Source organism: Notothenia rossii (genome assembly GCF_949606895.1).
Source record: "Notothenia rossii genome assembly, chromosome: 1".
NCBI classification, from domain to species: domain Eukaryota; kingdom Metazoa; phylum Chordata; class Actinopteri; order Perciformes; family Nototheniidae; genus Notothenia; species Notothenia rossii.
The window spans coordinates 13,174,258-13,197,813 of NC_136912.1; the positions used below are offsets into that span (position 1 = coordinate 13,174,258).

At 41.8% G+C, this 23,556-nt stretch overlaps 1 protein-coding gene across 12 annotated transcripts in view; it reads right to left on the reverse strand.

The window, feature by feature from the left end:
- Nucleotides 1-23,556, reverse strand: part of gab1 (GRB2-associated binding protein 1) — a 47,939-nt gene that overhangs the window by 21,981 nt on the left and 2,402 nt on the right. The window contains exon 1 of one of the 12 annotated variants that reach the window (XM_079665275.1): nt 14,565-14,760. The exons of 9 other annotated variants lie outside the window; for them this stretch is intronic. The gene's annotated coding sequence lies outside the window, so the exon portion shown is untranslated. Of the gene's footprint in view, nt 1-2,287; nt 2,429-6,771; nt 6,887-14,564; nt 14,761-23,556 lie in introns of those variants that run through there. 2 more of the 12 variants (XM_079665267.1, XM_079665274.1) reach the window with 2 other exon arrangements.

Here is a 23,556-nt window from a genome sequence, read left to right on the forward strand (position 1 = left end):
ACCCGAGCAGTTGTGTAGAAGGCCAAGGCAAGGCACGGGCCGGCGCATATCGGTCAAAGTAATCCCTAGCCATATGAACTGTGACCCTAGGAGATAGAGGACAGAGGTGGAGAGGCACAACGTGTCAACTCCCTTAGGATAGTTCGAGGGAAAGGAGTAGGAAGTAAGAAGTGAGAAACAGAGGTGGAGGGGCCCCACGTGTCAGCGTAAATGCACTCTCCTAGAATAGGTTGAGAAACGTGTTAGCATTAGCTTATCTAACAGACTATGGGTGCAAAGTTAGCACTTAGCAGCAAGCGAGTGGCCGGGCCATCTGTCCCATCTGAGTGGGCTGTGGGTAAATGACCTGAGCCCCAGCTGCACTGACTCATCCTGACTAGGACAGCTTCTCTGTTTGTTCCTCAAGAAAAACACAGAGCAAAGGAAAGAGCGAGGGAGAGACTGGGCGTAGGGTGAAAACAAGGAGGAGAGAGGGTCAAGATTTTGATGATAACCAAACAAATGAGTATGTGGTGTTGTTTGATCTGCCAGAAATCGAACCCAGATTACATTTCGTGGTCCCATAAGACCCAGACGACCCTTAAGAGTCAGTTGATATGAAATGAAAAATAAATCTCACTTGCACTGGCTTTACGCTCACAGTGTCTTCTTCAAAGCAGGAAATTAAACACATAGCAGAAACCAGTGTGTCAGTGTTTATCTATGTACTCTTCACGGCACTCTCATTAGAAGGAGTAAGGAAGCTTAGAGCAGATGAGAAAAATGTAAATGAAGCAGCAGGTGCCGTTATCTGACTCAGCTCATGTGGAAATAATACACATCAAATGTATTACTTCATGCCATATTAGAGAGCATGTTTACCTTGTTTGTTTTGTTGCGATAGCTTCAGCCAACATTGTTCAATTGGCTTCAGTTGCAAACATTAAATCGGGTCATGTAACTGAACAAATGGTTCTTCAATATGTATAAAAGACTTTGAAACAGGTATACTCAGTTTGTTTAGGACTTTTTAAAGCCCTGAAGCCTCGTCTCTCCATGTGTGCTCTCAAATGCTCTAGGTCTCATCTCTAAGTTTAGGGTCGAGCCAAGGAATTAAGTCCAGAATTCATGTGAGATTTTAGAGCAAATACCTGAGTGTGAAATAGTTGCATTCATGACGCTGCAATCTGAAACAAATGCAGTAAACAAATACGCAATCTTGTAGACCGCAGTGCTTCCCTAAGCCTCACTATCAGGCCTGTAGGACTGTGCTGAACAAAGGCTGTTCTAAGAGAGGAGTGTCAAGAGCGTCAGAGGTTTTGGCGCTCGCGGCCTTGGTGACGAGGTCTGCAGGAGGAGAAGGAGAAGAGGGACAAAAGCTCCTCTATGCCCAATGCCGCAACTTGTATAAATCGGTCTTTGTTAGCCAGACATGACTGGGATTCTTGCTAAACAGCTATTTTTACATCCTTGAGCACCAGAGAGGGCAGTTAACGCACAAGTGAGAGTGCATGGCCTTTGGCTAAGTGAGGCTGTGCGGCCGACGTCATCATCCCTCTGCTTGATGGAAGCCGAGGGGACTTCCATGAAAGACGTGCATGCCTGAGGTCCAGCATCCAGTGGATCATGTCAGCCAACTCCACCACCAGCTTCTCATGTCAAAGTAAACACTCTTGATGGAGTCTTGTAAGACAAACCCAATACACCACTTGAACTGACATGAGCATCCAAAGCAGGTGGGGTAGGGAAATACTCTGTTGCAATGAATAATGTAAGAACAACTTAAAAACGCTGATCCATGTGCACAAAAACAAAAAGGACTTTGTCTATATGTTTATCTGTGACTTGATGCTAAAGTAGCTGCACATAGTGGTTTGTTTGGAAAGTTCAGGTTAACTAACCCTTAGGCCCTTTAAGTCATTCAGCTTCATAACCTAGTAGCACTGGCTATTTCAAAAAACAATGTCTGCTTTAACAAATTGTGCTAAAAAAATCAAAAATCTAATCAGAATTCATAACTCAGGCTCGATACAAGCTTTGGTAAACTAATCAGCACTGTGCCCTGACCCCAAGGCATTGTTGCTATGGGATCTTTCCTACCTGTGTGCAGGAAAATGTTTCATACAGAGACATAAACACTGCAGGGGAAAGTTTTCCAGTTATCTTGCAGGGCCTTAAACAGTAACTGTCAACAGCAACACTGAGCTCACCTAAAATTTCAATAGAATACACTACTCATTATTCCCACAAATGTTGACAGATTATACACAACCATTTTAAAGAGCTTATTGGAAAACAGTGACCCTACCTTTCAGGCTGTATATCCATAGGAGTGTATTTTCTGTGTGATGGGGAGTGCTGCGTGTTGTTGTTTGCGCCTTCTGACTTATCATGTGCTGCAGACAGTGTGTGTGAGGGTCTGTAGTTTGTGACCTCTCCCTCCTCTGACTTCCTGTTCTATGTAATCAGGTTGCCCCAGACCCTCCTAACTGCCACTTCTAAATAAGAGGGGGTGGGACTAAGGGGAGACTAGAGGGTGTGCGTTGAGTTTACCAAAATTAGGTAGGAGTGCACCTCTACACATTTGTCGCGTTCACACCAGAAAGAGCACTTTTACCCCCATTTTTAGTGCCTGCTAGAGAGGTGGTACGAAAAAGTACGAAAAAAGTACCAATTTCTATTGGCTGGGCGAATTGCAAACCGCGCCCCGTAAAACTCTGAAAAGTTTTTTTAAGCCGCCATTGTATTTGCTGACATTAGCATTATTAGCATTAGCATTAGCCCCGCGCACCAACGGAGAGAGACTAACTTATGGCAACACAAAAAAAAACATGGGAGCGGTGGAGATGTCGGCGTTCTGGCGATTTACTCTGAAGGCTTCAGTAGAAGCAGCTCGGAGTCCCAGCAGCTTCTACTGAGGCCAGTCCCCAACTCCGGGGACTTCCGGCCGGGGACTTCGGGTGGCAGTATACGCCGTGAAGTGGTTTGCGGCCTGCCAGTAAACCCAAAGCAGAAGAAGACGAAGTGGCGTCAGCGGTTCATTTGCGTAATCTTCCCTCAGGAAAAGCACTCCGGTGTGAACGCGATTGGTACTTTGTGCCCTGGGGTTATAAGTGCCGGAGCACTAAGTGCCGGCACTAAGTACGGTAAAGTACTTGGTGTGAATGCGGCTATTTAGTGGAATCGTTCATTTGACCCAAAAAGTTTTTTAGCCAACCATATGTATTCTGTAATTGCAAAACTGCAGACAAGCTGTGACCCTGCCTTGCACAGAGCAACATGACACATCCACGCAGGTTTTTAACTATTTAAATAAATTACACACAAAGTGAAAATGAAATCTGGACAGCATATGACATGCTCTAACCTTATCACTGTGATCATTATTATTATAGCAATTCAAACATCAAGCGATTACCTGTACCATCCAACTATCTTTAACATCCTGACAGACATTGATTAGAACTATCTGTCTCTGTGCCATACTGACATCCTGTTTCGAGAGGAAATGCACAACACAAAGGTAGTAAAGACAGTGTTTTATGGGAGCTGTACAGCCTGTCTCGTCTCACAGTGCATGTCTTAATGGTTATAGCCATGCAGACCTGTTCCCAGATTACAGCAGTGCAATATTCCTAATCTTCGTTTCCATTGCTTCAGCTCATAATATAGATAACTCCTTTTATTTATCTTCCTAGTGTTGCATCTAAAGGCTCCATCCTCTTCCCTGGATCTGAGCTTCCCTCTGCTTCCTGAAGCTTTTTATGATTCCATTTCCTTATTATTGCACTCTCAATAAAAGAGGTCAGAGATGCCACAGTATGGACAGCTTCCTCTACATGCCTGCTTCACAAAAGCTATCCACAAGCAGCTCACTGACCCCAGTCCTTTCTGCTAATGCTGCAAAGATAGCTAGTTGGTGACTGGAGGTCTTTTAAGTCAGGAGATAAGAAGGGCTTACAGAGTGTGGGTGGGACAGCTCTTACCCAGATTTCCTTACACTATTGAGGAACTCATTTGCAAAGAAGTCCTCTGCTTTGTAGTCTTTTTTTGCATGCAGGTTTGATGGTAGCCATTTTCACATTTCAGTGACAATGATGTGCTTTTCATCATGTCGTCCTGTCAAAACAAATACACACTCTTTAGCACAAAGACAAGTGACGTTGTTGGCTAGCCCTAAGGCAGCGAAGTCATGCTTGAGAGACTGCACCTTCCTGCAAACACAGAAAGACTTTCAACCCTTACTTTGGCAATCCTACACTCTGAACAACAGAGATGCAAATGGACAATCATTTCAACACATGAGGCCAGCAGTCTATTGTAAAAGTAATCCTGTGTGGTTATAATGAATCCAAGAGACAGATATTGATTGTCCAAATAAACCATTTAGTAAAAAATATAAAGTATTTTTTCGTTAGGGGATTGAGCTGAAAAACAGCAACGGAAATACACAAAGCGTAATAGAAATAAGCTAATGGTAGGACCACCCAGGCAAACATAACAGCAACACTAGCTTAGGTGTGAGTGTTTTCCAAATGAACCCCTATATTTCTATCCAACAAACACCCACTGCAAAAACTCTCAACTGGTTCTGGTCTTATCAATTATCCTCCGTCTCCACAGCATAGCGCTGCTCCCATGTGAGAGTCAACCTCTTCATTTCTCTTCTCTCCAAGAGAGAAACAAGAACAAATCTTTGTTTAACAAAAACATCACATCCTTGCTTTGTGTGCAGTCGCCCGATCTTCCCACACAGGTCAGACACACAACAGTGGAAATCTCAATTCTTCCAGAAGAATCAAAGCTCAAGATCCAGAAATCCTGTAAAAAAAAAAAAAACGTCCGATATTCAAAAGTCTGCAGATGACTAACAATGCATTTACACTTCTGTCAGTGTTGTAGTTTACGTTTTGCATATTTCAATCCCAAAATAGATTATCAGCTGCATGATGAGAAACCAAACACTTGCGAAACTAAGGATTAACAAAAAGGGTTTAAGGCAGGGATAGTTTCTCATAAATGTTATACTTCCTCATTCTGTGGCTGCTGACGGTGCAGCAAGTGTAAAGCTGGGAAATTCCAGTCCAAACATTTTTAAATGGTTGTGTGTAATTTGAACATCTTCTTGAGATGGCAGAATAGGGTTAACAAAATAAACAAAATAAATGTAGTAACTTATCAGCAATATTTGATGACAGTGTTAAGAGGTTAAACTTATATCTTAAAGGTCCCCTATTAGACTGTTTTTCATCAATCTATTATAGGTCTCAGATATATACAAAACATGTCTCTGAAGTGTTTTGCTGAAACACCAAACAGATCATTGCTGCATCCCATAATCCCCTCTGTTTCTGCCCCTGTTTTCAAAAGTCCTGATTCTCTGTCTGTCACTTTAGATGAAAACAAGGGGCCCCTCCCCACGCCCCTCTGAGAGATATTTGGTTAACAAGAACACAATGTGCTCTAGGAGGAGATGCAGGTGATTGGCTAATGGTTACACAAGCCCAAAAAACATTATGACATCATAAAGTGGCCAAAATCTGATCAGCTCATTTTCAGACAGGTTTTTATAGAAATGGATCAGAACAAAAAGAGAGGGGGTCTTTTTTCCTGAAACTTTCAGAGTGTCTTTACACAGAGGGGACACATGTTGATGTATAAAAGACATGAAGAAGTGGATTTTGAATAATAGGTCCCCTTGAAACATCAACTCATAATTATCAATAGGGTCAATGGCATTTTAGTGCATTTAAGGATTTTAATCTAATGATTTTCAAAAACAAAAAGGTTGTTTTCTTGCTGATCAAGGTGCAACAACAAGATTCAATGTGAGACTTTATATGAAACAATCACATATAACATTGTTCTTTAAATATTCCACAACCAGATAATACGTGAATGGTGTTCCTTCCAGACAATGGTGCATGTGATGCAGCACCAGCCTCTGGTCAAGTTCCAAAAAACAGAGCAGTTGTTTTGTGCAGCTGGGCATATACTATGGAGGCAACACTTGTGCATTCCTTCTTAGCTAGAAATAAACTGGCTAACTGACATCTGCTGTGTGATGTAAAGACAGTGTACACGTGGGCCTGTTTGTTCTGTGCGATAGGAATAGCCCGGTTAATGCCCAGGTCTGTTAATCTGTCTCAAGTCAGAAAGTAAAAGTAATGTTTCCAAAACAACAACTTAAAGCAGCTGTGTCCACACAAAGAGCTCCTCCAGAGAGTGAAGTATACATCAGCGGGCTAGCATATTTTATGCATCAACAATATATTGATCCATAAGGAGCGCCTATGATCAAAACAAGCCAGTTCTCTCCCTTTCATTGTCAACACACACAACCCCCTTGCACTCTCCCTCATTTTGCCATCCCACGGTCATTCTTCTTTCATGTGCAGCTGTGAAATTCTCACCCAGCCAGGCGCCATCTGACCCCAGCTCCAACAATCTACGGTAACCGTCCAAAGAACACAGACCTTGGTAGTCATACTGCTATCTTTGCAAACAGCGCACACAAAGACCAACATTCTCATGAAAGACGGTCTGAAAGGCAAACAGGTGTTCTAAGTTAATGCTCTTTCACAGGTGACCTAATAACAAGACAATGTCACACACTATTTTCCATCCAAATCTAATCTTCCTGCTGCGATCATAAGCCTCGTCCCCCCCCTGTCCTTATGTCTACTACACAGAGGCACATTCTCAAATCATTTACCAAGCTTTCAACTTTTATCAAACTTTTACACAAAACTTTGACAAGAGCATTTGCATATAGGAAAAAGAGATGCTTACCGAAGTTTTCCCGCAGCAGCTTTTATATTCTCTGAGGTATTGTCATCCACCAGTAGTATGGTCCTTTGTACCTATGCCACAGAGCTCTGGACCACATTACCACTGTTACTCCATACCTTGGAAAGACAAATGTGTTGTTGCATTCGTAGCTGTACTAACTCTTACCCGTAGGGCGGGGACAGGAACTCTCAGTCAAGTAATCATTCAGTATGATTCATTAAAGTATCCACGGTGAGAGGGAGGGAAAGACCAAGTGGGAGAGACAGTGAGAGGGAAAAGGTGGGGAAGATGTAGCAGATGAGAGAAGGAGGGAGAAAGGAAGGATAGATTGGTAGCTCTGCACTGCGGCCGAGTGCGGTCAGTCTTGTTTATTTTCAGAAAATGGGGATGATTCAATCAATTTCCTTGGAACCACATCTGCCACCTCCAATAGCAATACGCTCCCTGAAGAATCAGCAACCCCCCCGGCCCCACTACACAGACAGTTTAGGCTCAGGCTCAAAACGTGCTCACAGGGTAAAGCATTAACTCACAGGGAGCAGGTTTAAACATTAACCTCACATCATGTATGACTGAGGGAGCACAGAAGCCTCAGTAGTTACGTATAATGTAGGAAACTGTTCAGCTCAAACAGCCTTTTCATCAAAACTAGAGCCACTACCTCTTACTGTGTTTTCCAGGAAACATTGGGCTTTGTGAAATGCAGAAATGGAGAGAGAAAAACACACACACGGCAAAATAACATCCCTTTGTGGAAGTTTCCACTTTGTTGGCGCTTTTTATCTTCCTGGTCGTCTGGTCCCAACACACACGCTCTGCAGAAAGATTTCCTGTTTTGCCTCCTTTTGTCACTGTGGTTGTGTTTTGGGGTCGGTCTGGATCTAACTTTAGAATTTGTTCTAAATAACATTTACCTAATGCTGCAACAATAAATGTCTCATAAGCTGTCTAGAAAACAGTGGACTGGATTCAGACGCCAAACAGTTGACAGTGATCGGGGGCCTCGTCGGCATCCCAGTTCAAAACACTCACTTTTGTGCTTTGAGTGTAGAAAGCAGAGAAGAAATCACATTTTCACTGGGAAAGACTCAATGACCAAAGTTGATGATTTGCTCAGATTATTCATGAAGTGTGTTACAAAATGATCGCCCTGTGTTGGAGGAAGCAGGACAGGTGATTGGTGAGTTAAAGACGGATCCTTTTTTTGTTTGAAACCATACTTATCAACTTGTAAGCAACTATATAAACAGTATACATGGAGCAGCACTACTCTACCTCAACTAAAACAACAGTCAACCTTGACCTTGTTGGTAGCCATTACCCTGTATCAAACATTTTTTGAAAGAAACAGAGGGAACTAGTTCAATCCTTTCATTCATTTTTCAAGACACGTGCAGGCAACGAGTTCTGGCACCAACCTACAAACAATTGTGTTTTTTGGAAAGAAGAAGATGCAACTGAAAGGGTCACTGGTAATGGGACACTGTTTTGCATCTGCTTTTCCTGTGTACTATGATTCAAAAGAATATATATATATATTAGGGGTGCTCGATTATGGCCAAAATCATAATCTCAATTATTTGGGTAAATAATTGATATCACGATTAAAAACAATTTACTTTGAAAACATCCATTATTGAAAAACAAAATGTGAACAGTATGTTTTTAACAGTTGATTACCCTGAACTTTAAGTATAACTCAACTGAAAAAAAATAATACTAAAAAAAAAAAAAAAAAAAAAAAAAATCGTTTTATTTCGATTATGTTGTTTCCAAAATCGTAATTACGATTAATTGAGCAGCCCTAATATATATATATGGCCAAGGCACAGTTTAACATAAAGTGTCTCCTACCTGCTTTTTATAATCATTTGTCAGCCACCAACAGGCATTGGTGAAAGAAACGTGAGGGTGTCTTCTTATGTAATATTGTATATAATGATAATAAGTGCAACAGAGTTAGCTCATTATGTAGCACTACACTGGCTGCATAATAGTGGCAGACAAGCTGGTAAATGCACTTTAACACAGGGGAATCTCCTCTTGCACTTTATATGTCGGAGCTGCTATATTGTACTACCATGTCATAAATACTTGTGTGTGCTGCTCTTGCTCTTTTGCACTTTTTGCATATCATGTATTTTGTTTTTGCTATGTTTGTAAAATGTAAACTTCTTAAATGTTTAATGGAAATGAGCTCAAAGCTAAACCTGGCACTATTACGCTTGACACATTGTAATGTTTTAAGTGTTCATTACTGTGCATTGTCCCTGCCAAATAAACGATTAAATACCAAATGAATAGAATGTCTTTACAAGAACATAATGATATTCTCCACACTGTCAAGTGCAGGAACGTAACAATAAGCAATCAAATATGCGGCACTACAGCACTTCAGTGAGCCCGCCGCTAACCGTAAAAACAAGTGACAGCTGACTGCAGAACATGGCTTGAAGAGAAGACAAAGTAATTATGCTTACTGAGTGAACTTTGCTCGTTATCTTAGATTGCTGCGGCCTATGAATTCTTTATTTAAATGCAAAAACTGCAAACATAGTCGGAATTCTCCTCACGTTCGAGCTGTCACTCGCTGAAATTGGCACTCGTGATGGCCATTGCTTTGCTTAGGCAGGGTTCTCACTAATCTTTATAGGATTTGATAACAAATCACATTTTAACACTTAAGATCATCCCTGCATTTGAACATACTGTCACACTGAATCAAAGTGCAGCCATCCATGCTCTTGACAAATCAAACAACACAACCATCAAGGTCACAGGTTATGCAAGAGTCATCCATTTTACACCCACTTCCTGTCTTCCATAGTTTTGGGGTGCCATCTCCCCAAACCAAAGTCTCCAAACTAACTGATGTTGGAGAAGAATTGTTTGTTAGTTAGCTATAACTTAACCTTCAGGTGAAAGATGCTACTATGTTGACAACAACAATATTGGAATTGAAAGAAAGAAAACCATTTGAAATGATTATCTCAGCGATGATCAAAATGCAAAGCATGGCTCCTTACCTGCTTCTGAAGAGTCCAAGCTTTGCACGGATAAAGACGAGAAACATTGCGATAGAAGCAAGGTAAGCACGCTGCTGACCAGCCGCTGTTGTCGAGTGAGTCTGGCCACTTTCCTGCCTACCCTGCTGACTTCCCTCCCCTCCTCTTTACTCCGTCAAGTCTGCAACACCCTGCTCCAATAACCCCTGACCCACAGGAAATAGACACAATGGACTGAAAATAACACACCACCTCCCCTGGCAACAACTGCCCACCACAACCCCCATCACACGCTGCTTCTCCACTACAGTACACCTACAATACGCCGGCCCAGGATAGGTGGGCGGTACCAAAGATATCAGCCACTGCTCCACAAGCTGTGCCCACCATCCAACTTTGAAATCACAGCGTGGCTTTTCATTTCCTTCTTAACATGCACAACTCATGTCCATTTGTTATTATTATAAATACGGACCTTTGGGGACATTGTAACATTCAATGTTTCAATAAGAGCATGCAGCGGCTCAGCCTTGCAGCTCTCAGTGAAGCAGAAGGTTTCACACTACAGCAGGTTGTGGGTTGAGCGGCTCACTCATGAAGGTCCCACTGCTCCCTGTAGGGGGACTACTGCATGGTGAGATGGATGACTTGTCAAGACTGAAAAGCATCTATGGGCTTGTGTGTGTTTATGAGTGGCTTATTTGTCAAACGAGGGCATGTTCAAATTGATTTTCTTTAAATGCATAATACACTAACGAAGCAACAGAGTGTAGTTTGTACATTGTAATGCTTTTTGATTGATTATAATTCAATGCGATTAAAAAAGCTAGTAGGTGCCTTGTTAATACTGTGTTAGTCCACTGTGTGCATGTCAGAAGTAATCCGTATCCATGCATTGAGCAGCAGCAGTCTAATCTAATCAGCCCAATGAAAATTATTCCAAATCTCATTTAGTGGACAGTGAGAGGTTGCCTTAGACATGATCTAATTATCCCCTCTCTCGCTAGAGTCCACCCAGTAGCAAATGGATTGAGATGTCTTACATGGAGATAAGGAAATGGACTCTGATACGCACGTCGTGTTGCATTAAACAAAAGTGGCACCTGGTTACTCAGCAAACAAAATTTAAATACAATTAGGGCTCACAGTTATTCCAATACAATTGATAAACAAAAGGATGGGGTATTAGTGAATGCTGCCGTGTGATGTCTGTTTTATATCAGAAACGTGACTTCTCAGTGCTCGCATTAACTATGTTTGGTGTCCTGTTTTACGAGCTGAGCTGTTGAGCATGCCGAGGCTTGTCTTAAAGACACACCTCCATTTTCAGCCAGTCCCTTGAAACTGCTACACACCTCCACTCTCTGTTGTCACATTCAGATGATACTCCTTCACTTTCAGTTGAAAGAGAATGTGCGTGGTGTGAACACATACCTCCGAGGTGGTGTGCTGAATGCGTGTTCATGCGATTCCCATGCAGTGATTCACATTTAGGGAGGAATGTGTGGAATCCCTCTTACACATTCATTTGGAGCCACCGACAGGCAGCAAAGGTTACTATGCAAACTATTTTTCCAACTCGGCTATTATACAAACGGCCCTAAAACAATGTCAGCATTTGTTGTAAATGTTCGTGTCTCTTTAGTAGTGGGTTGGTGTCTGTGGGTGTGTGCCTGCAGATTTGTTCAGACTCACCTGCACACATCATCTCTTGGTTGCACAGCCACTCTGTCTGAACCATAATGTAAACAATTCTGTAATGCCCCATGATCACATTTATAGGTCTGTGCCTTTTAGATTTTATGGACATCTAATGCACGTATAGTTCGCAAAACAGGCAAAGGCCAGGTTTTAAATCCACTGTTTACAACATATCCATAATCTATTAACTGCTTTTAAGAATCCATATATATTCAAATGAAATAACCTTGTTGACCAATACCCAATAGCAAAGGCAAAGCATCCCACTGCTTATATATCTGGAAACTTACAAACACACACAATTAGCCTTCCATCATAATGAGCTATTCAACAAAACACATGTTTCTTCAAGTATAAAAAAAAAAACTTTTTATATGTTTTTAGCTAATTTCCCTCAGATGTTCTTAGCTAATAGAAAGAGGAAGCAACAGACTGCAATGCCAGCATCCGTTTTCTATTTGTGAACCTGAATTACATTGCATTACTCCATGTGCAACAATGGTTGCAGCGTTATGAGGCCATTTTCTCCATCTGACTGACAACTCATGCTGAATCAAATGAGTATATGAGGTTTACAGTTTGCAACCTGAGACAGGACGATGTATGCACTATGCTGAATCTGTTAAAACAGCTGAAATGGGTGAGAAGACTTGCGATTAGTGCTTGGTATTATTATCCCTTATCTGTATATTCTGTACGTTTCACTTGAGAAGTGTGAAGCTGACCGTGGAGCGGCACGACCAAGCAAGGAGGCAGAGGCAGAATGTCCAAAATACAACCCGGTGTGGGGATTTATTAAATCATGAACACATGACACAAAGCCTCAATCCTGCTGTTTCTCCCTGAACACAGCCTGCAGCCACAAGGATCTCACACACACTACCAGCCCCCTAACAGACAGGGAAACAGAGCCTAAATACACACTTACACTAATCAGCAATTAGACACAGGTGGGGGGGGAGGAGACAACACAGGGCACCAGGTGAACATAATCAGGAGTAACAGACATGGGGAAAGGGAAACACTTTTCAAAATAAAACCACATGTGCAATAGTACAAGGTCCAAAGCCGTCAGTCCACAGTGACGAAGTTACCTTCGTAACAGAAGACACAACCACTTGGGTATGCGCATGCTGATTAAAATTTCTATGTACCTATTAAACTGCAATATTCAACCTAGGCTCTAAGGATGCAAAGAAAGGCATAATATACTATATTTAAAGAGGAAATCTGAATTAGCAGCCACATGACAAAACGTTATGTGCTGAACAAAGTATGAAGGGTTTATTTAACCTCCTTTAGACAAAAAAGTGGTCCAGTCTATTCTTATTAAGTTCTGTATACAAGTTTTTTTTGTAATTGTAACTTGGATGTTTATCAGATTATTCAAGCGATAAAAGATTGTATTAACCCTGCGAATGATAAGAACCGCCAATACACAGCCGTAAAGATCCAATCAGGATCCAGCTTTTATGCCAGGAGTTCAATTCTAGTCTGAACATCAGATCGTGGCCAGGGAACATTTATTGCTATAACTTAAGTATCTTTCTCACTTTCTTGTAATACACAGCAATTGCTCCGCCAGCATGGTGAAAATGCACTCGCATTGACTTGTGGTAGCAAGGGTAAAATCCAGGTCACCAATCAATACCTATTACCCTACAGAGTGGGAAACAGCATTAAGCTTAGGACACGGAGAAGTGGAGGTTGTGCATCCGTTATGAGCGTCGTGCTTTAACTCTCAGGTCGTTTTTGTAAACCTATCAAAACAGTTTGTTTTGTAGGATGTTCCCGTCACACTGATGCTTAATAAAGACAATGAAGTAACGTTTTTATTTCTTGGTCAAATGACAACAGCTGCTTTTAAATGAACAAGCATTTGACTGTTTTAATGTTTAACCGCTCCTCTAATAAAGACACACACTGACAGAAACTCACTGTTACTCCCTGACTCAAACATTGACACTACATTGACTATGACTCCTTTATTTAACTATAGGGAATCTTTGCTGAAAATGATTCCCAGACTCTAATTGGCCTTTTTCGTACAGTGCTCTATTCAATGTGTATACTCTGAGGACAGTTTGTGAGTGCAGATGGCAGCCCACTCTCAACCATGAGAAGCAAAGCTGTTCTGGAGATAAAGACTGGCTCATCGGACTTCACAAACCGTTAGTCCACAAAGCACACGTTTATCACATTCTCACAGTATCTCCTTGTTGTTTGGTCTTTCAGTTTAATACCGTTTTTTTCCCCCAGATAAGCACGAGGTCAAAATGTTCCATGCTCTGCTCCTCCACAACCCTGACACTTGTATCCATTGGATTTTGATTACCTGCTCTCTCTCCCTCTCTGTTTTTGCTCTATCAGCCTTTGCCTCTCTTTGCTGCCCTCGCCAATCTAAGCTCTTGCTCTTGAGTCACATGCACTTGTCAAAGCAGCATCGTTAGAATTCAACACATTCCTTTGGCGTGGCAGACTTGGTTCACATGGTCACGCTGTTCCTTGACCACTGACGAGAGGGGCTGAAACAATTCTCCTTTCAGCCCCTATTGGCCTTTACACAGTGCAGTCTAGCCAAATGTGGACATAATAGTTCAGAAATACACTGTCACAGTAGGACTGTGTTATATATATTATGTTTCTACACTTACCAGAGCACCCACAGCCTTTCTTACATTCTAAAAACTGGCCAAGAAACACAAAGTCAGAGTTAAGATGTCTCTGGGATTTCAAATATTGTATATTTAAGCAGATTTTCCCATTTCAACAGAACTACTTCTAGCATCTGGTGCAACTTGTACAACTTGTACTTTTTAGAGGGGTATTAACACAGATTTTGAGACAGCCATCATTTGTGTAAATGTGTCTGTTACACTAAGCACCTGTATTTAAAACGGTTGATCATAAAAGGTTTATATTGGAAGTTCCCTTTGCAACTTTACATAAAGTAGGACTTTAAACCGCAGAAAACTATTATTTACAATCCACAATGTTTTCCTTCCATATTAATGTCAACAAGGTACATTTGGTATATCATAATATTTCCAAGTTGTAATTGAAGGTCAAGTAATTCAAATTACCAACCTTGAGCTGTGTTTGGAGTTCAAAAAGTTAGAAGTTGATTATCCAAACGCCATGCTTAGGCAAAGATAGTATTCCACAGGTTTCTAAGACACACCGGTAAAAAGCGTAAAAGAAGAGCAGAGTGCCAGGGAAAGTTCAGACAAATGCCAAGAAAGTAGTTGGGCGAATTGGAGGAGGTCCTCCACACTCTCAGCTTCCAATCACACTGGAAACGTATCTCTGAGAGCGGGGGGCTGCTGCATCTCTGTGTCTCCCTCATTGCATTGCATGTGTGTTTGTGTGTGTGCAAGTTGAACCACGTCCTCTGGCTTGAGGCCAGGCCAAAGATATCGGGCTGCACCATGGTAACTCTAATGCAATCAGAGACAGTGGCCACAACAGGACCAGCGGTGAACAGCAAAGAGCCATCCATCTTTCTCTGTCCATCTGTCTGTACTTTAAAAGCACACAACGATTAAAACAACTAAATTAAGCATTTTAAAAGCAAATCAAAATGCAAATGAATGACAATTAGATATCGACAGAATCTTTTTTTTTTTTATTCAGGCCTGTCTGAGTCGCAGTAACTTGGGAAATTACACAAGTCAGTAGCAAGATTTCACATCTAGTCTCCAGGCTGACACCCCAACACCCCCCTGTCTAGCTGGACGTGTCATCAGGACGGGACAACATGCCCACATATTGGTGCACCCGCAGCACAGAGCGAGGGAAGAGGGGCAAAAACTACCATGACAGCAGTGGGCTATATTAAGGGGCTGCAGACACAGCGGCTGGGGTCAGATCTCACAGCACGGCATAGCTCGAGAGCCAGCTGCATGTATGTGTGTGTGTGTGTGTGTGTGTGTGTGTGTGTGTGTGTGTGTGTGTGTGTGTGTGTGTGTGTGTGTGTGTGTGTGTGTGTGTGTGTGTGTGTGTGTGTGTGTGTGTGTGTGTGTGTGTGTGTGTGTGTGTGTGTGTGTGTGTGTGTGTGTGTGTGTGTGTGTGTGTGTGTGTGTGTGTGTGTGTGTGTGTGTGTGAAATGACAGGTGAACCTTTGGAGTTAAATGTGAACAGATACAGTCGCACATATTTCTATCTTCAAAGGCTTCCCTCAAACCTGATCACTTTCATTTGTAATCACTGAACTCTTCCAAGGAATAAAACAACATGTTTCTGGGAAAGACTCTTTAAAAATGTTTATTATCTGCAAAAACCTTCTGGCAATTATTAACCAGTACCGTAGATTTGAAACAGTTGAAAAAAATTACCAAAGATCTCAAGTAAACACTAGACTATGGGGACGTTTTTTAAAGCTGGAAGTCACAAGGCATCTGGCAGACTAACTGCATATCTTACACATCACATTAGCTGATATTTATTGGGGCAAGTTTGCACTGATAACATCAAGTCAAAATGTAACTTGTGATGTCAAGTGTTACTGCTGGTTTCAGAAATAATAATCCAAAAAGGCTTTACAGACATCTAACATTAAAGTTCAAGCAAGCCGTAATTCATTAATCAAGTAGTCATTCAACAGGATCAACAACTTTCCTGATTATGAATTCATTTCTCAGGTAACTTTTAAGCAAAAATGTCAGAAATGTGGGCATTTTCTATGACACATTCTTGCTAATTTGCGAATGTTAGCTTACGTACTAGAAATGGCACATTGCCTATATGAATGGGGTGGGAATGGGTGACTTTTAGAATGTAAATCGCTTTGAGGGTTTCTAAAAACTGAATAAAGCGCTATATAAATAAATTCCATTTAACATCAAATGAGAGGGTGCATTAAAGTATAACAGTGTTTCCCACATCATTTGATTCTATTTGTGGGGGCACCCCCCGCCCCCCCCCCCCGGCAAGAAAAGCCAAAGACCCCTTAACCTATTCGGGTGGCTCATGCATCCACCCCCCCCTCAAATAAGAAGATACATGCGAGTTCATGGCTACTGTAGACAACGTTCTTGTTGCTCTGTGTTGCATTGCTAATGAGTGAGACACACCGGAGTTCAGGATCTTTAGGGTTTATTCTCCCAAAAATATAATTTACAATTTAGGCATTTAGCAGACACCTTATTCCAAAGCGACTGACAGGGACATTCTCCCTGGAGTAACTGAGGGCTTAGTGCCTTGCTCAAGGGCACACTAGTAGTGGTGTTCCAGGCGGGATTTGAACTCGCAACCTTCCGATCACCGCCACAAATAAATCAATGTATGGGAAACGCTGGTATAAACAGGTCAACCTCAAAACAAGGTCAAAAGAGATGATTTCACCAAGCTGGTGTGCAAGTCATTTATGACCTGGTAGTGGTCTCCATGAGTGTAGAGGGCCTCCTGTTGGTGAGGAGCAGGCTTTCAGTTAGACAGCTGATCCCACGACTCAGAAGCCCATCAAGCTCCACAGTACACCTCGCCGTTTTTTTAAACAGGTGACTGCAGACTGTTATGGATATTGCTGCTACCGCCATGAAACATCTGAAAGCTAAAATGTGACTTTTCTAGAGACTTAGCATTATGAAAGAGCTTTCAAAGTGTACAATTCTTCAGTGAGTCAGCAATCATAAAGTGACTCATCTTTTTGTGTCCCAGCGTATGTAACACCTTGACAAACACAGCACAGTATATAACCTGAATGCTAGTAACATCGGGTTCACCTTCTGTCTCCTTTTCATCAGGAGATCTAAGCTATTGGTGCAAGGGGACATAGAAAGTTGAAGAGAAGGTAAAGAAGGAATCAATATTTTGGAAGAGAAAAGTAGAAGATACAGCAGAAAAATAGCAACATAAAAAGGCATAAGGATGGATAGAAGAAAAGAGGGAAAGTATGGGACTCCCTCCTCCTCTCTATTCCCCGCCATCTGGTAGCCATCAGCGCCTCACACAGGAAGGGGCGGCCATGCCTTGTTGGGGCGCCAGGGAGCGGCTCCTCTTCCCTCCCGTTGCTGCAGAAACAACAATCGGACAGTGCAGTGCAGTGCATCCTAGCCCAAGCTAAAACACCAGCAGCAGCAGCACAGGTCCCGGCACTCACACTCCAGCAAGAAGGGCAAAGAGGAGCACAGAGCAGCCCTCACATTCCTGCCGTCTGCGCCTGCCAAGAAGCGCTGGGAACGGAAAGAAAGAGGCAGAGAACAGAGAGCTGCTCTCATTGGAAGCTGCCGAACGCTGCTGCTCTGAGAAGCACTCCAGGCTCTTTCTCATCGCCTTCTCCTCAACAATGAGGACTAAGTTATTGATTGCCATTGTGCAATATCCCAGCCTGTATGTCACTGCATACATATGTGCAAATCCTGCAACATTCAAATGGTTCCTCAGCAAGAATTCAGGGAATGCATCATACATTGAGCCAGAATTCTGTTTGTCTTTATTCCCAAAATATCCCTCACACCAATCTGATGGGAACACTCTTTCTGTCTGCTTAGTGTAGAGCATGGTCGGCCATCAGTGTTCTCGTACCAGCCCTGTTTCATGTCCAGAACCGGCTACAGCTCAACACTCTAAATAGAAAGCACCCTTATGACACAAACTATTTTTGCTGCCTGTTGTCATTAGCTGAACAGTTCAAACATGAGAGACAATGAAAAGCAAATGTGAGACTTTTGATAGATGTCTATAACAATCATCCTGATCAATCACAAGAATTCAAAACAATAAAAACAGATGATGATGTGTACGATTAGCCTTACCAAATTGTTGAGAGATTTCAGTCGCATGCATTTAATAATAGCTGCACTTGAAACTGTTCGACTTGGCACACTGACAAATGGCACAAAACGATCATTTGACTACTCAGCAGAATTATATTCCAACAGAAAACACAATCGGTTCCCAAGTTTCAAACAGGAAAGCCAAGTCTGCATGAGAACCAGTTCTCTGCAGTCGCACCACGAGCTGCTGGCGGACTTGGCACACAGGACGGTAAACAGCTGCACCACGCATAAAGAGACACATCTGTTTACAAAATGCTCCATGTCAGCCTTGACCTACCAGCTCTGTCCAACAATCTCAGTGCTCCACTCAGGCAACAGGCTGCGTTTCAAAAAAGGATATCATAACATAATACACACATTGTTCAGGGAATTGTGCTTAATCTGCACGTGGCGCCACTCACGAGGCGTGTGTTGGTGACTTGATTTGTATCTGCCAGTGTGCTTCCAAATATATTTCAGCCGTTAGCATAATCAGTTTGTTCTGCACTTATACCCCTGGGCTAATTTCTTTTTGACCCCCCCCCCCCCCCCCCCCAAGTAATGCATCATTTACTTTCAGCTGAAAATAGAATCACTCATCTGCATTCTTTTCAAAAGAAAGGAGGATGTTAAAACAGTGTTAAAGCAGCGAATAAATCATCTTCAAGTGTATGTTGACACTGTTGGGGTGTGCTGGTATAAACAATGGCTTATTGCACTTAAATAGCAGCTCTATTTCTCACGAATCCCTCTGTTGTGCATGGAAGGTTCTTGTTTACAGAACATCGTAATAAGATCTACTGTGAAGTAAAACTGAAATAAAAGTTGGATCTGACACAGGGATAAGCTCAATGTGTTTCTGTGCCTTACAAACTATCAGCCTTGTTGTGATTCAGACGACTTCATGGTCCTCCTCACAAATAGTGCTGCTGCTGCTGCTGCTGCTGCTGCACACTGGTGAGCATGTGGCAACAGAGACCGCAGGGAGACAAAGTCACCAGGGGAGAGGTGTTAAAAAAAAGATTATCAAAAGGATTTACACATGCGTGCAAATGCCTAATACGCTTTCATACATCTCAATCATTGTCAAAAGGGAGAGCATGGTCCTCAGCCCCATTACCACTCCCATAGGTTGCCATTAATAAGGATAAAAAATGTTCCACTCGTTATGTTATTTAAATAGGCTTGTATATAGTGTGATGTTTGCCCATGTGATCAGTTTGGATTACTTATGAAGCTCCACAGACATAATTGAATGAATATCCATTTTGTTTTTGAATATATCAATCACAGATTAATAAATCGCCTACAGGAGTAACCCAAAAGACAAATACCACTGTGTGTTTATGTATGGTACTTGTCCAAATGCATTTTATTGTTCCACATAGATTTGTGGAATGCTTGAAATGATGAGAGAGACAATGAGATATCTTAAATAGATACAGTTGGTGGTAGATTACTTCCTCGTTAGGTGATTAGAGTGGTATGTGTAATTGTTTACACTGGTGACAAACGTTTTTTTAACATGTCACAAAAATACTTTGCACTGCCAATTTTCAGAGGGCTTACTGGCTGCTTTGTTTTTGCGGCTGTGTTTTTGTGATGCAACAGCATAATTTCAGGCTTACTACCCTCTAAACATATCCTGAAGAAAAAAGATCATAATCATGTTTACTTCTATTGTGTTTAAATAAATAAAAAACAGCCTAAACAACACTTCGGGTTCAGAAATGATTTCAAAACATACTCTGTCACCATCGGTCAAAGTTCTGTCGATAAAATGATTACTTTGAGAAACGGTTGTTTTGTTGTTTCCACTTGATAGTGAGTTCTTACAGCCTTGAAACCATGCTGGTTAGCAGTTTGGCTACGAGGCAACTGATACACCTCTGTATGGCGATAGTCTGCGTCTGGGACAAAAGTGGCCCGGTCAGGATAACTATTGTAGTAGCACAGATATTAATATTTAATGGTTATTTGTTTGTAATGGACAATAAATAATTAATGGCACATGCAATCCATTTTCAAGCTGTGGCAGATCACACAGCAGTCTGATCGCTCCAAATGGAGAGCCGAGTCTTCGTGGCGTCCCGTACGTGGCCCAGTCATTTGTCTTTGTTAGCCTAAGAGGCTAATGCTGCACAAGCACCCCTCTGTTGCATCCTGCTCAGTTTGCTTGTTTGTTTGTTTCTTCAAGCATGTGGGGAGGGGGTTTAACAGAAAGTGAGTGTTTGTTCTCTGTTCCACTTGCTAAGCAGATTTAATGAATCCTCTACTTAATCAAAGAGCTTTGGCTTTGTTTCCGTTATGCCGCCTCGTCACATATGTTGCGTACATATTTCTCTTTACTTTGCAAATGACGGTAGTTTCCCATCAGCCACAGACAGGAGTAATGGCTTGTGGCCAGAGTGGTGTGTACTGTACATGCTTTTCCACTCAGCTGAGAGGACTTAAGACCAGCATGCAGCATGTCCTCGGTCTCGCTTTACAGCCATCAGAGGGACCTTTAGAGTTCAATATTTTCCTTCTTCCGGTCTACCCAGAAGTCTTTGGTCCAGCTGTGAGGCCCTATTAGGGGGCTAGACGAAGTGTACAACTGTATCCTTATCTGTTCCGTGGGTTAATGACAATAGACTACACAGACTATAATGGTTAAGGAAATAAGTGAGGAATTGTCCAGGCAATTCTAAACATAAGCATTCGTTGTCATTGTGTTGCAGGCTTGTTTGTAATGAACTAACGTGGAGAATAAACGCAGGACCAAATAAAAGCATGTCGATAGGATGAATGGGAGTTTCAGATTTTCGGTGTACCTCTTAAAAAGCAGCTGAAGAAGAACACTTGTAAACATACTGACTTTAGCAAAATTGCTTTGCCTGTAGGGCCCCTTTAAATGTACTGTAAGTTTCTGGTTTAGATGTCTTTGATTACTTTGTAAAGCTGCCGCCAAGCGTGCTCTGTGTCTCGTTATAACAAGAAGATGCTCTCATAAAGAGATACTGACGTGTAATTTTGGTCCATGGTAGATATACCATAAAACGGCCTGTTTCAGTTTTCTTCTAAATAGCGAATCATCTCTCTATTCAAATAATAATTTCATGAGGCAAAGAGCTGTCACATGCACACTATCTTTAACAGAGTGGTGCTGAAAACCACTTCATCCCTGCAGGTCCTAATGTCCCTCTGATAGCAGACTGCAGTTGTCGTGGAGATGCCACTCTCAAACTGTTCTATTGAAGCGGGTTTTAGAAGTGGACTTGGACCAAATTCACAGATTGAAGAGTGAGAAAAATAGAAGTGAGACAGGAGAAGCAGATGAAAAATGCAGTGTCAATGAAATGGAAAACCGCAGCAGACACAGTTATGAAAAACTGGCTGAGAGAAGTCCTACAGAAGCAATGTGGTTACATATCTCTAGGCTGTCTCTTAATGAGAAATTAATGGACAGGAAGTGTAGACTTTTCCTCAGAGGATTCTGACTGCAATTATAAAGTCATCAATTACCAGAGCTCTATATGTTGATGGAGCTGTCTAAGAAACCGATTTCAATCTCAGAATGAATAGGAAAAGAAAAAACGGTGAAACATGTATCCTCTTTAATAATCTCTCACCAGAGTGGTCAACATCAGGTTGATTTTACCAGAATAGGAAGGTTTTCTTTATCGCTTCCTGACACTTAATTCCTTGGTAAGAGGCAATGTGTGCAGTCCTGAGTCATGATATGATGGCTGGTGCTACTCAGACGTAGGCAGGTCTGCTGAACTGCTTTCACCTTTGAGCTCCACCAATCAGCAGCAGAGCTTCAGGGGCAAACTTTGCCCTGAGTGGTTAATTCAGTAAGCAGGGGCCCCGGCTTCCAGTCTGCTGCTGTAAGGCCTGCAGACGGGGTTTATAAACTGATCTCAAGCCGGTGGTATGCTCAAATAATATTGCATTGCGTCTTATCCTTATCCCGTTCCTATTGTTGGTTTGTTTTTCAATTCAGTCATAAAACACCAAATGTTTACTTTGACGACACTGACTGCTCCACTGGTTTCAGAACAAATACAGTGAGTTTTCTAGTTACCGGATGAACTGTTTCAATAAGATAAGACAGGTATTGGACAATTAACACGAACGCCGAGGTTCAAAGTGGTTTAAAAAAAGCAAGGTTTGTTCAGTTTTTTTTTTTTAAAGTAAAGTCAAGCATCTTTCAAATTCTTTCAAGGTACCTACATGAAGTGCAAGCCATGTTTATTCCAGATTACTGCCTTCAAAATCCTGGCACACAAAGCTAAGCTGCATCTCAAATGAATCTAAAGGTTCCCAGCTTCAGGCGATGCTCGCCACTTCAACATAGCATTTACTGTCGACCTGCTTTCTCTCCCTACATATCCCGTTCCCCCATTTAACAAAAAGGTAGTCTTTGGTAAAAAAAAAAGGGAAGAGTGAAAGAGGTTGACTTGTGTCTAACCTATCTAAAATTCACTCAAATAGTGGCATAGGAAGAAAGTGGGTGATGTCCCTGCCAAACAGAGCTTCACCATCACCTCATCCTCCCTGAGAGAGAGCTGAAGGGTTGCATTTATTTCCTCTCCGGTGAAACAGGATATGTACAGGTGACGTGAACATAGCATCATCCGACAGACCCAACAGATTTTACTATAGCGAATATTATTGGTGGTAATCACAAGGCGGCATAATAACTTTGCCAACAGACCTCAAATATGCTTGCCCAATATTCAACACAAGTTTCCATTCAAATACCAAAACAATTCTAAATTAAGTTCTAAAGCGATTTCACTAATCCTTGCCAGCCTGAAACCACAATGTTTCATCACAATACAGTATTCATGGTTTTATTTTATTTTAGAAAATAATCAACTTCTCTATTTATTGTAGGCATCAACTCAAACAGCTGGAGGTGAGTTGCTACATAGGTAACTGTTGAACATTTTGTCATCTGCCAGAAAAAGTCTAGTCAGCACTTCCACGGATTACACAGCCTCATGTGACCGAGCATTCAATGGGAGGGGTACCTGGCCCCCAAACAAAAACGTTTTGGGTGATCAGTATTTCAGCTCATGAAATTGACTAAAAAAAGGGTGGTTTTTTTGGGCTTTTGCAGCCAATTCTTTGTTATTTGTGCATAGCCATCTGTTATGATAAACCTAATAACCCTCTAGTCAGAACAGTGAATGTGGTGCTGTAGCTAAAACCCCACAAAAAAAGGAAAGTTGCTTCCCATGTTTCCTGTATTAACTTTATTGGCTTTTAAGGGCTGATTATTCATTTGAAATGAAAAATGTCTCAACAATAAAACGCTGCCAGTACAAAACCCC